Source organism: Choloepus didactylus, chromosome 5, assembly GCF_015220235.1.
Source record: "Choloepus didactylus isolate mChoDid1 chromosome 5, mChoDid1.pri, whole genome shotgun sequence".
NCBI lineage: Eukaryota > Metazoa > Chordata > Mammalia > Pilosa > Megalonychidae > Choloepus > Choloepus didactylus.
The window spans coordinates 112,534,601-112,546,276 of record NC_051311.1 but is presented as its reverse complement, the minus strand read 5'-3'; the positions used below and the strand labels follow the sequence as shown (position 1 = coordinate 112,546,276).

The following is an 11,676-nucleotide window of genomic DNA, read 5'->3' as shown; positions in this document are numbered from 1 at the left end:
ACATATTTATCTACAACTATGGTATTTGTGTGTGTATATGCTTATTTTCACTTTCTATTTGCTTTACACAAATGAGATATTATACATACTTCTTTGCAGCTTACTTTTCTAAGTCAATGATACTTAATATATCAGCTTACATAGCTCTAAATCATTTTTAATGACTGCATAATCTTTCACGGATTTTAACTTATCCAACCACTTCTCTATTGACAGGCACTCACTTTTTCCCATTTTATTGGCCCTGTGAACAATACTGACAAACATGTTGGTTTTTTATTCACTTACAAATCATATGCTTATTTATCCATATTTCCATTTGTCCTTCCCACAAACATATATTTTTTAATACCAATGAAATAAAAGATTCACTATTTTGCATTCCACAATTTTTGGTTAACATTCAAAGTTATTTTCCGTTAGCTTCGAAGTCTTTGCAATCATGGGTTATAGCTGCATTAAAAAATAGATACTAACCGATCAATAGTGATGGATTATTAAAGGAAAACTGGCCCATGTACTCAACAAAATGCCTCAGGTTTTTAAAAGACTTTTCGGTAATATACTTTACTTTATTAAATATTCTTAATTAGAACGCTTTTGAAGACAGTTAATCTCATTGGTTATACTTGTCACCAACTGTCGCTTTAAGTAAAACTCACATTCCTACATCTTTATTCCAAATATGTTTTAGAAAATGCCATTTGGCGGAAGTATGATATGTTTGCTCAGTCATGCGATAAAGGGATATAGTGTTTTCCCAGGATGAGTTTTCTGGTGTGAAAACAGCTAAAGCATTTCTGCATTGATTCTAGGCATCGGCATCTACCCAGTGTGAGAATTTTTTTTTTTATGTTGGCTAATGTGTAAGTAATCACTGAAGCCTTTCCCTCATTCTTTACATTTAGAACATTTTCATATGCGTGATTTCCCATATTTATTTCATTCAAATTTTTTTTTCTGGAATACTCTGATATAAGAAGTATTCTATTGCCAAGGATTTGCCTTCATTCATTCGTGTTCGAGTTTCTCCCTAGAATGAGTTTTCTTGTGCAAATCAAGGTCAGCTCTGTGGCTGTAGGCTATTCCACATTGGTTACACTTACGGGGTTTCTTCTCTCCCACATGGATTATCTCGGGTGTATAAAGGTTGGCTAAAGGCTGAATTTTTGCCTACATTTGTCACATTCATAGGTTTCTCTCAAGTGTGAATCTGTTCATGTTGATGAAGGGATGAATGATGACTGAAAGCCTGCCTACTGTGTTTATATCCATGTAAGTTCCACCCACCCCCACCCCAAACTTTGCTCTTGGGTTGTTTAAGGAATGATCACTGTAAGCTGTTCCACACTGAATAATGACATTTGAATATTATGAATGGGGGCATGAAATCTCTGTTATACATAAATATTTGAGTTCTGGCTGAATTCCTGCTCTCATTCATTATATTTACATGATTCCTCTTCATTATGAATTATCACATTGAGCCAACATTGAGTGGCGAGTGAAACTTTTGCATACTCATTACTTTCAAAAGGCTCCTCTCAAATGTATACTCTCTGTATACATGGTTTCTTCCTACAAATATCCTAAGTGAAAATTGCTTCTTAGTTTCTGGATTCATTTTCCCTGCCTGTACTCAGGCTTTGGTGAAACTCTCTTCCTTCCTTCCATAGTTCCTGTTCTTGCTCTAAGAAATGACCAGGATTTGTAGAGCTGAAAACCTGGTTGTGGGAGAAGCTGTATTACCTTGATCCATCCTCAATTCTAATGCAGACTACCTAGAAAGACAAGGTGATGACTGAAGGGCAGTACAAGGAAGAGCACAATTAACCCACAGAAACCAGATAGCACATGTTCCAGAATCACATCTCTGAACAGCTTTCTTTGAGACGTATCAAGCAGAGGTAAAGTCCAGAGTCTCAACCTCAAAGGCCATAGATTCCTGAGGCTGCCGTGACGAGAACCAAGAAGTCACCTTGTCTTCCTCTGTGTACCTTCCTAGGGTCAGGAAAAGCATGGAGTAGTTAAAGTAGCACAGGAAGAGATGGAAATGAAAATGAGGCTGGTCATTATTGAAGACGCTATAGCCAAACTCAGGAATTCAGAGCTTATTTCCTCTCTCAGGAAAGAAGCCCATTTTGGTTTAGAATTCCCCTCATTGCTAGTGGGACTTGAGCCTCTTTTCATATGAGCATGGTCATTGGATTGCCTCTTCAATCAACTGCCAATTTTTCTACTGTGTTTTTCACCTGTCTTTTTTTTTTCCTGATAATTTGTAAGAGTTCTCAGTGCATTATAAACATTAACTTTTTGTCATCTTCAGTGCAGATTTTCCCCCAAATTTATCACATCTGTATTAACTTTGGTTTATAGAGAAACCTTAAAATTAAAAAATCCATGATGATTAAATTGGTCCACCTCTCCTTGTATAACTTCTTGGTTTCCCATCTTGGTTAAGCCCTTCTTCCTCCAAGCTTGGATGATATATCTACTCTTAAAATTTTCTTCAAATGTTATTATTTTATTTTTAGTATTTAATTATTTAATACATATAGACTTATTTTTATACATGATACAATGAACGATTCAACTCGATATTCATCCAGATAGATAACTCAATTATGTCAAAACAAATTATAAAGCACCCTCTTACCTCTAAACTGAAATGTCATATATGTCATACATTAAATTCTCATGCATACTAAGATATTTACCTCAATTTTCTAATTTTTTCCATTGATCAACTGTTATGTCAACACAATTTGTTCTGATTACAGAGGTTTGGCATATGTTCAGATAATGGTAAATTAGGCCCTTTCTCATTCTTTTTCATACTTACTTTAAGTCTATATTTTTCCATATAAAGTCTAATACTATTTTATCCAGGCCCCTCCCAGCAACCCAGCTTTGCTGGCAGTTCTATTTGGAGTTGCTCAAAATTTGCCAATTAATTTATATAGGGACTTTTTTATATTAAATCTTCCCATCCAAGAATATGGTGTTCTGTGTTTTTAGATCTTAACATGTCTTTCAAAAATATTTTATACTTTCCAACAGATAAGTTCTGTGTTTTCCCTAGTAATAAATTAATAAGCATTGTGCTGTTTTGTGCTATTGAAAATGAAACATTTTCATATTTTCACTTCTAGGTTCTTAATTTGCACACAGAGAAAAATAATTGATTTTTTTATTTGTATCTTGGATTCAGCCTACTTGAAAAATTATCTTACCAATTCTAAGATTTTAAAAGTAGAATGAATTTGATTTTCTAGGTGTACACTATCAAAATCAAAATGAGATACTTTGCATCTATTATTTTCTGTTTATATTGATTATTTCATTTTTTGTACTTCAGAGTTGTTTGGATCTCTAACATAATATTGAAATATAATGGCAATAATAGGCATTTCAAATTTGACTCCTCATTTTAATTGAAAAGATTTTTATGTTTCCTCAATTTGAAAATAGAATTTACTGTTGGTATTTTGATCAAATTTGTATCATATTTAGATAGATTCTTTTATGAGCTAATTTACCTAAAATTTTAATTTGAAATGGCTGAATTTCATCAAATCCCTTTTCATATGACTACAAGTTTATTCCTTTAAATTTTGTGTAGATAAATTTCCTAATAATGAAGCACTTTGTCCCCATCAACCAAAACCCTATTTGATCATAATGTATTCTGCTTTTTAAACATTTCTATATCTGATATTTTATTTCATTTCGAATTTTAAAACATATATTCATAATTGGGGTTGTACTATAGCAATTTTTTTGGTACTAATCAGTCTGTTGTAAACTGTTTTTTTTTTTCCATAAAACGAATTGAAGATCTTTCTTTCTTTTTCTACAATTTAAAATATTTTAAGTAATGCTGGATTTATGTGTTCTAAAGATACAATAGAACCATCTGGTTCAGGTTCCTTTTTAATTTTATATCTTAGTCACCATTCTAAGTTCTTCTTTGGCAATTAGTCCATTCTACCTTTAACTGAATTGATTTTGGTAATTCATATTTTGCTAGAAATAATAAATTCTTTCTAGGTATTCACATTTGTTGTGAAAGAAGTTCAGTGAATGACTACTATCTCCTACTATATATTTGTATATACGGTCTTTCTACTCACAACTTGTATATATTTGCTTTTCAATTTTGTTCAGTCAGTATTATGAAGGATTTCTCTATTTTATTGGTGTACTTAATGAAAAAAGTTCTGCATTAACTTATCTTGCTATTTTTCATTTTCATATTTTATTTATATTATTTTTATTTATATTATTCTCCAACTTGGTTTGATTTATTTTAATGTACATTCTCTTATTTCTAAGACAAATGCATTTTTTTTTTACTATTTTTTTTTAAAAAAAGCTTTTAACGCTATAACTGAAAAAGGCTTTTCTTGTATATTATAGAATTTTGTTTAAATGTAATCTTTTCTCAGATGGTTTGGAAATTTAGTTCTAACTTTTTCTTTGGTCTAGGAATGAATTTCTTAATTTCTAAATTCTCATGATACTAATGGGTTTCTTTTTCTCCAAGTGATTCTCTGTGTGTATATATATATATATTAATTGAATTTATTGATACATAAATCCACTCTTCTATGTCCTTAGTTATTTTCTGACCAGATTTACCCAGTTCTGAAAGAAATACACTAAAATCTCCAACTGTTGTATTTCATTCAGTTTTTCCTTCCAGTTTAATTTTTCTAGTTTAATTTTTGTTATGAAATTTAGAATATACATAAAAAGGTTTATGAAAGCATTTACCTACAAATCATATTTAAATAACAAAAACAAAACAAACACCCATGTAGAACCTTAGCAATACTCCTACTGTGTATCATTAGCTGATATCAAGTAACCATTATCCTAAACATGGTTTTAATTATTCCCTTCCTTTTCTTAATATTGCTTTTTGAACCAATTATTTATGCACCTCTAAAAAATATACTAATTAATTTTTTCTGGTTTTGAAATTTAGATAAATGGAATTATACTGACTGACTTCTGTGATTTGCTTGTTTTTGCCCTCAATTTCATGTTTTTAAGAACCATACATTGTCCCACATGAACTGTGGCTCACTGGCTTTCACTGCTAAGTAATATTTCATTGCATAGATAAGCTATAATCTATATACTCATCTACCATTGGTGAGTATTTGGATTGTTCTCATTTTGTTGCTATAACAAGCCAATAGATACTACGGCCTGCAGGACAAATCCTGTCCAAGTCTGTCTTTGTATGGCCCATAAGCTAAGAATGATTTCTACATTTTTAAATGGTTGAAAAGTGTAAGTATCACTTTTTTTTAAAAGCATCAATCTTATGCTCTTTCTAATCCCAAATGAAAGTTATCTTTTAATGGAGCATTCAATCAGCCATTTTTAGTGTCATGACTGGTATTCTTTGTATTTTTTCACCCAAGTACTTTTATATTTAACACAGTTTTCACCTCGTTTTTTCTCATGTTTGCTGTTTTGAACAAGTTTCTCTTCGTTTCTTTTCCTCCTTGCTAATCTGTAAGTGAATTACTCATATGAAGTATGCGGGTTACATATTCTTTAAATCCTTACATATTGTCAAATTCTTTCACCAGGAAAGGTAAATTTTCTCTGGGCTGGATACAGTATTCTTGTATCACTGTCCTTTTTCCTCTCAGTAGTATGTAATATTGTATCTATTCCTCTCCACATTCAGTATTCCAAATGAGAAGTCTAGTGCTAGTCTAATTATTTTACTTTTGCAAGTAATTTTGCTTCTTTGCTTTTTTTGTTTTTTCTGGCATGGTATTTTGTAAGATTGTCAATTTAACTTCAGAGATAAAGATTTTTACTATGCTATACCTAAGTGTGAAGCTTTTTTTTTTTAGCTCTCTCTAGAAACCAGGTGACCCTTTCTCATATGAGGCTCAAGTCTTTCTTCAGCTCAGGAAAATTTTTTTCTATGATTTGTCTGATGAATCACTTCTCCACCATTGTCTTTTCTCTACTTCTGTTACTTACTATTTATATGCTGGCTCTCCTTCATGATTTTTCTTTGCTTTTTGCTCTGCTGTTTGAAAATTAAATATGGGACATTTCTTATACTTGATCTGGATCACAAATTTGAATCTCAACTCTTCAATTCCTGTACTGAAACTTTTAGTTTGAAAATAAAGTTTATGTTGTTGTTATTGTTAGCTTACTTAAGCATTTCTTTTTAAAGCCATAATTGAATATCTTTTAGTGGGTTTGTTTGCTTGTTTTTGTTATTCAAGTCATCATTTGTTTGTACTGCTTTTTCCCCAATGTTCCACCAGATGTGCTATTTTTCTGTTCTTTGGGTCAATCCAGTTCCTGGGTGTCCACCTTGCATGATGATAAGCATACAGTCTCTGGTCCTGCCAGTGGTTACTGCAGCAGGTAGGTTTTTATTCCAGGGAAAGAAATTAGGATAAACCTCCGTCTTCCCTGCTCTCTCTTTTGGCACTCTCCCCTCAAAGGTGGAGAGGATGTAGACTTCTCATTTAGATCTTCCTGGATTCCTAAGAACCAGGAAGACCAAACAGTCATGTGGCAGGTGTTGACCTTCATCCAGTGGTGAGCTGCAGCTAGTTCCTACTGGCTCCTAGGAGCCAACTGTTGAATTTCAGGAATTTGTAAAATAGTTGATGTTATGTTCATTGCTTGAAATAGGCCATGGTGGGAGTATTTACTCACAGAAATGGCAAATGCTACATATAAGGCTCCTTCTACCTTAAAACATTTATCTTCATCCCAAGAACCCATAATCCTCTAAAGGCAAAACTGCCCATACCTCTCCATTCTGACAAGTGACTATTCATCCTCCACCCAACCCAACCCCACCCTTAAAAAATCACCTGCCCCAAGCTCTTAGTTATATACCAAGTGTCTCTGGGATCTCCATGTACCAGCGCTTTCCAGGGGTACCAATAATGCATTAGGCCTCACTCATACTTCTCCAGCCCTAACTACTACCCCAGACAACTAAAATACATGGATTTCAGCTGGGAGTGGAAGGGAAGAAGGAGTCTTTCAATTCACAATTTACCCAGAGCCCATATCAACTATTTTTTTTATTCATTTTATTGAGATATATTCACATACCACGCAGTCATACAAAACAAATCGTACATTTGATTGTTCACAGTACCATTGCATAGTTGTACATTCACTACCAAAATCAATCCCCGACACCCTCATTACCACACACACAACAATAACCAGAATAATAATTCAAGTGAAAAAGAGCAACTGAAGTAAAAAAGAACACTGGGCACCCTTGTCTGTTTATTGGTTTGTTTCCTTCCCCCACCTTTCCACTCATCCATCCACAAACTAGACAAACAGGAGTGTGATCCCTATGGCCCCCCAATCCCACTGTCCCCCCTCATAAGCCACATTTTTATACAATTGTCTTCAAGATTCATGGGTTCTGGGTTGTAGTTTGATAGTTTCAGGTATCCACCACCAGCTACCGGAATTCATTAGAACCTAAAACGGGTTGTCTATATTGTGTATAAGAGTGCCCACCAGAGTGACCTCTCGGCTCCTTTTGGAATCTCTCTGCCACTGAAGCTTATTTCATTTCCTTTCACATCCCCCTTTTGGTCAAGAAGATGTTCTCCATCCCACGATGCCAGGTCTACATTCCTCCCCAGGAGTCATATTCCACATTGCCAGGGAGATTCACTCCCCTGGGTGTCTGATCCCACGTAGGGGGGAGGGCAGTGATTTCACCTTCCAAGTTGGCTTAGGTAGAGAGAGAGGGCCACATCTGAGCAACAAAGAGGCATTCGGGAGGAGGCTCTTAGGCACAATTATAGGGAGGCCTAGCCTCTCCTTTGCAGCAACCGTCTTCCCAAGGGCAAATTCTGTGGTAGAGGGCTCAACCCATCAAACCACCAGTCCCCTATGTCTGTGGGCATGTTAGCAACCATCGAGGTAGGGCAGGCCAATACCCCTGCACTCTCCACCAGCTCCTCAAGGGGGCTCTGCATATTTTTTTCCTTGTTTTATTTTTTTTTTAAACTCTTTTTTTTTTTTCTAAATCAACTGTATGAAAAATTATAAAAAAAAAAAAAATACAATAAAAGAACATTTAAAAGAGACCATAACAAGGGAGTAAGAAAAAGACAACTAACCTAAGATAACTACTTTACTTCCAACGTGTTCTTACTCTACCCCAAGGAAGTAACCTAATATAGCAACATTTCTGTGAACTTCGTCCTACTATACCCATCAGAAATTAACAGTCCATAGTCATTCCTGGGCATTCTCAGAACATTAAATTTACCCATGATAGCTTATCTGTTCTTCTTGGATTATTGTTCCCCTTCCTTAATTGCTCTCTATCACTAGTTCCCCTACATTCTACATTATAAACCACCTGTTTTACATTTTTCAAAGTTCACATTAGTGGTAGCATATAATATTTCTCTTTTTATGCCTGGCTTCTTTTGCTCAGCATTATGTCTTCAAGGTTCATCCATGTTGTCATATGTTTCACGACATCGTTCCTTCTTACTGCCGCATAGTATTCCATCGTGTGTATATACCACATTTTATTTATCCAGTCATCTGTTGAAGGACATTTGGGTTGTTTCCATCTCTTGGCAATTGTGAATAATGCTGCTATGAATATTGGAATGCAGATATCTGTTTGTGCTCTCTGATCTTTTGGGTATATACTGAGAAGTGTAATCGCTGGATTGAAGGGTATCTCTATATCTAGTTTTCTACGGAACTGCCAGACTGACTTATAGAGTGGCTGAACCATTATACAGTCCCACCAACAATGAATAAGAGTTCCAATTTCTCCACATCCCCTCCAGCATTTGTAGTTTCCTGTTTGTTTAATGGCAGCCATTCTAATCGGTGTTAGATGGTATCTCATTGTGGTCTTAATTTGCATCTCTCTAATAGCTAGTGAAGCTGAACATTTTTTCATGTGTTTCTTGGCCACTTGTATTTCCTCTTCAGAGAAATGTCTTTTCATATCTTTTGCTCATTTTATAATTGGGCTGTCTGTACTATTGTCATTGAGTTGTAGGATTTCTTTATATATGCAAGATATCAGTCTTTTGTCAGATACATGGTTTCCAAAATTTTTTTCCCATTGAGTTGGCTGCCTCTTTACCTTTTTGACAAATTCCTTTGAGGTACAGAAACTTCTAAGCTTGAGGAATTCCCATTTACCTATTTTTTCTTTTGTTGCTTGTGCTTTGGGTGTAAAGTCTAGGAAGTAGCCACCTAATACAAGGTCTTGAAGATGTTTTCCTACATTATCTTCTAGGAGTTTTATGGTGCTTTCTTTTACATTGAGATCTTTAGTCCATTTTGAGTTAATTTCTGTGTAGGGTGTGAGGTAGGGGTCCTCTTTCATTCTTTTGGATATGGATATCCAACTCTCCCAGCCCCATTTGTTGAAAAGACCTTTATGACCCAGTTAGTGACTTTGAGGGCCTTATCAAAGATCAGTCAGCCATAGATCTGGGGGTCTATCTCTGAATTCTCAATTCGATTCCATTGATCTATATGTCTATCTTTGTGCCAGTACTATGCTGTTTTGACAACTGTGGCTTTATAATAAGCTTCAAGGTCAGGGAGTGTAAGTCCTCCCACTTCGTTTTTCTTTTTTAGAGTGTCTTTAGCAATTCAAGGCATTTTCCCTTTCCAAATAAATTTGATAACTAGCTTTTCCAAGTCTGCAAAGTAGGTTGATGGAATTTTGATTGGGATTGCATTGAATCTGTAGATGAGTTTGGGTAGAATTGACATCTTAATGACATTTATTCTTCCTATCCATGAACGTGGAATATTTTACCATCTTTTAAGGTCCCCTTCTATTTCTTTTAATAGAGTTATGTAGTTTTCTTTGTATAGGTCTTTTACATCTTTGGTTAAGTTTATTCCTAGGTACTTGAGTTTTTTAGTTGCTCTTGAAAATGGTTATCTTTTTCTTGAGTGTCTCTTCAGTTTGTTCATTTCTAGCATATAGAAACATTACTGACTTATGTGCATTAATCTTGTATCCTGCTAAATTTGTTTATTAGCTCTAGTAGCTGTATCGTTGATTTCTTGGGGTCTTCCAGATATAAGATCATATCATCTGCAAACAATGACAGTTTTACTTCTTCCTTTCCAATCTGGATGCCTTTTATTTCTTTGTCTTGCCGGATTGCCTGCTAGCAATTTTAGCACAATGTTGAATAACAGTAGTGATAGCGGGCATCCTTGTCTTGTTCCTGATCTTAGAGGGAAGGCTTTCAGTCTCTCACCATTGAGTACTATGCTGGCTGTGGGTTTTTCATATATGCTCTTTATCATATTGAGGAAGTTTTCTTCAATTCCTACCTTTTGAAGTGTTTTTATCAAAAACAGATGTTGGATTTTGTTGAATGCTTTTTCAGCATCTATTGAGATGATCATTTGATTTTTCCCTTTTCATTTGTTATTTGTTAATGTGTTGTAATACATTGATTGATTTTCTTATGTTGAACCATACTTGCATGCCTGGAACAAACCCCACTTGGTCATGGTGTATGATTTTTTTAATGTGTCTTTGGATTCGATTTGCAAGTATTTTGTTGAGGATTTTTGCATCTATATTCATTAGGGAGATTGGCCGGTAGTTTTCCTTTTTTGTAGCATCTTTGCCTGGTTTTGGTATTAGATTGATGTTAGCTTCATAAAATGAGTTAGGTAGTGTTCCATTTTCTTCAATGTTTTGAAAGAGTTTAAGTAAGATTTGTGTCAATTCTTTTTGGAAAATTTGGTAGAATTTCCCTGTGAAGCCATCTGGCCCTGGGCATTTATTTGTGGGAAGCTTTTTGATGACTGATTGGATCTCTTTGATTGTGATTGGTTGGTTGAGGTCTTCTATTTCTTCTCTGGTCAGTCTAGGTTGTTCACATGTTTCCAGGAAAGTGTCCATTTCCTCTACATTATCCAGTCTGTTGCCATACAGTTGTTCATAGTACCCTCTTACAATTTTTTTAATTTCCTCGGGATCTGAAGTAATGTCACCTTTCTCATTCATTATTTTGTTTATATGGGTCTTCTCTCTTTTTGAGTTTGTCAGTCTAGCTAGAGGCTTGTCAATCTTGTTGCTCTTCTCAAAGAACCAACTTTTGGTGTTACTTATCCTATTGTTTTTTTGTTCTCTATGTCATTTATTTCTGCTTTAATCCTTGTTATTTCTTTTCTTCTACTTGGTTTAGGATTGGTTTGCTGTTCATTTTCTAGCTTCTTCAGTTGATCCGTTAGTTCTTTGATTTTGGCTCTTTCTTCCTTTTTAATACATGCATTTAGTGCTATAAATTTCCCCCTCAGTACCACTTTTGCTGCATCCCATAGGTTTTGGTATGTTGTGTTCTCATTTTCATTTGTCTCTGTATATTTAGCAATTTCTCTTGCTATTTCTTGTTTAACCCACTGATTGTTTAGGAGTGTGTTGTTTAACCTCCAGGTATTTGTGAATTTTCTAAGTCTCTTAGGGTTATTGACTTCTAATTGTATTCCATTGTGGTCAGAGAATGTGCTTTGAATAATTTCAATCTTTTTAAATTTACTGAGCCTTGTTTTATGTCCCAGCATATGATCTATTCTGGAGAAAGTTCCATGAGCACTAGAGAAGTATGTGTATCCTGGTGATTTGGGATGTAA

The 11,676-nt window shown here is 34.7% G+C and overlaps 1 protein-coding gene across 16 annotated transcripts in view; it reads right to left on the bottom strand.

Annotated features, from left to right (window-relative positions):
• Positions 1 to 11,676, bottom strand: part of PPP1R9A (protein phosphatase 1 regulatory subunit 9A) — a 429,978-nt gene that overhangs the window by 174,183 nt on the left and 244,119 nt on the right. The gene's annotated exons all lie outside the window — the stretch shown is intronic.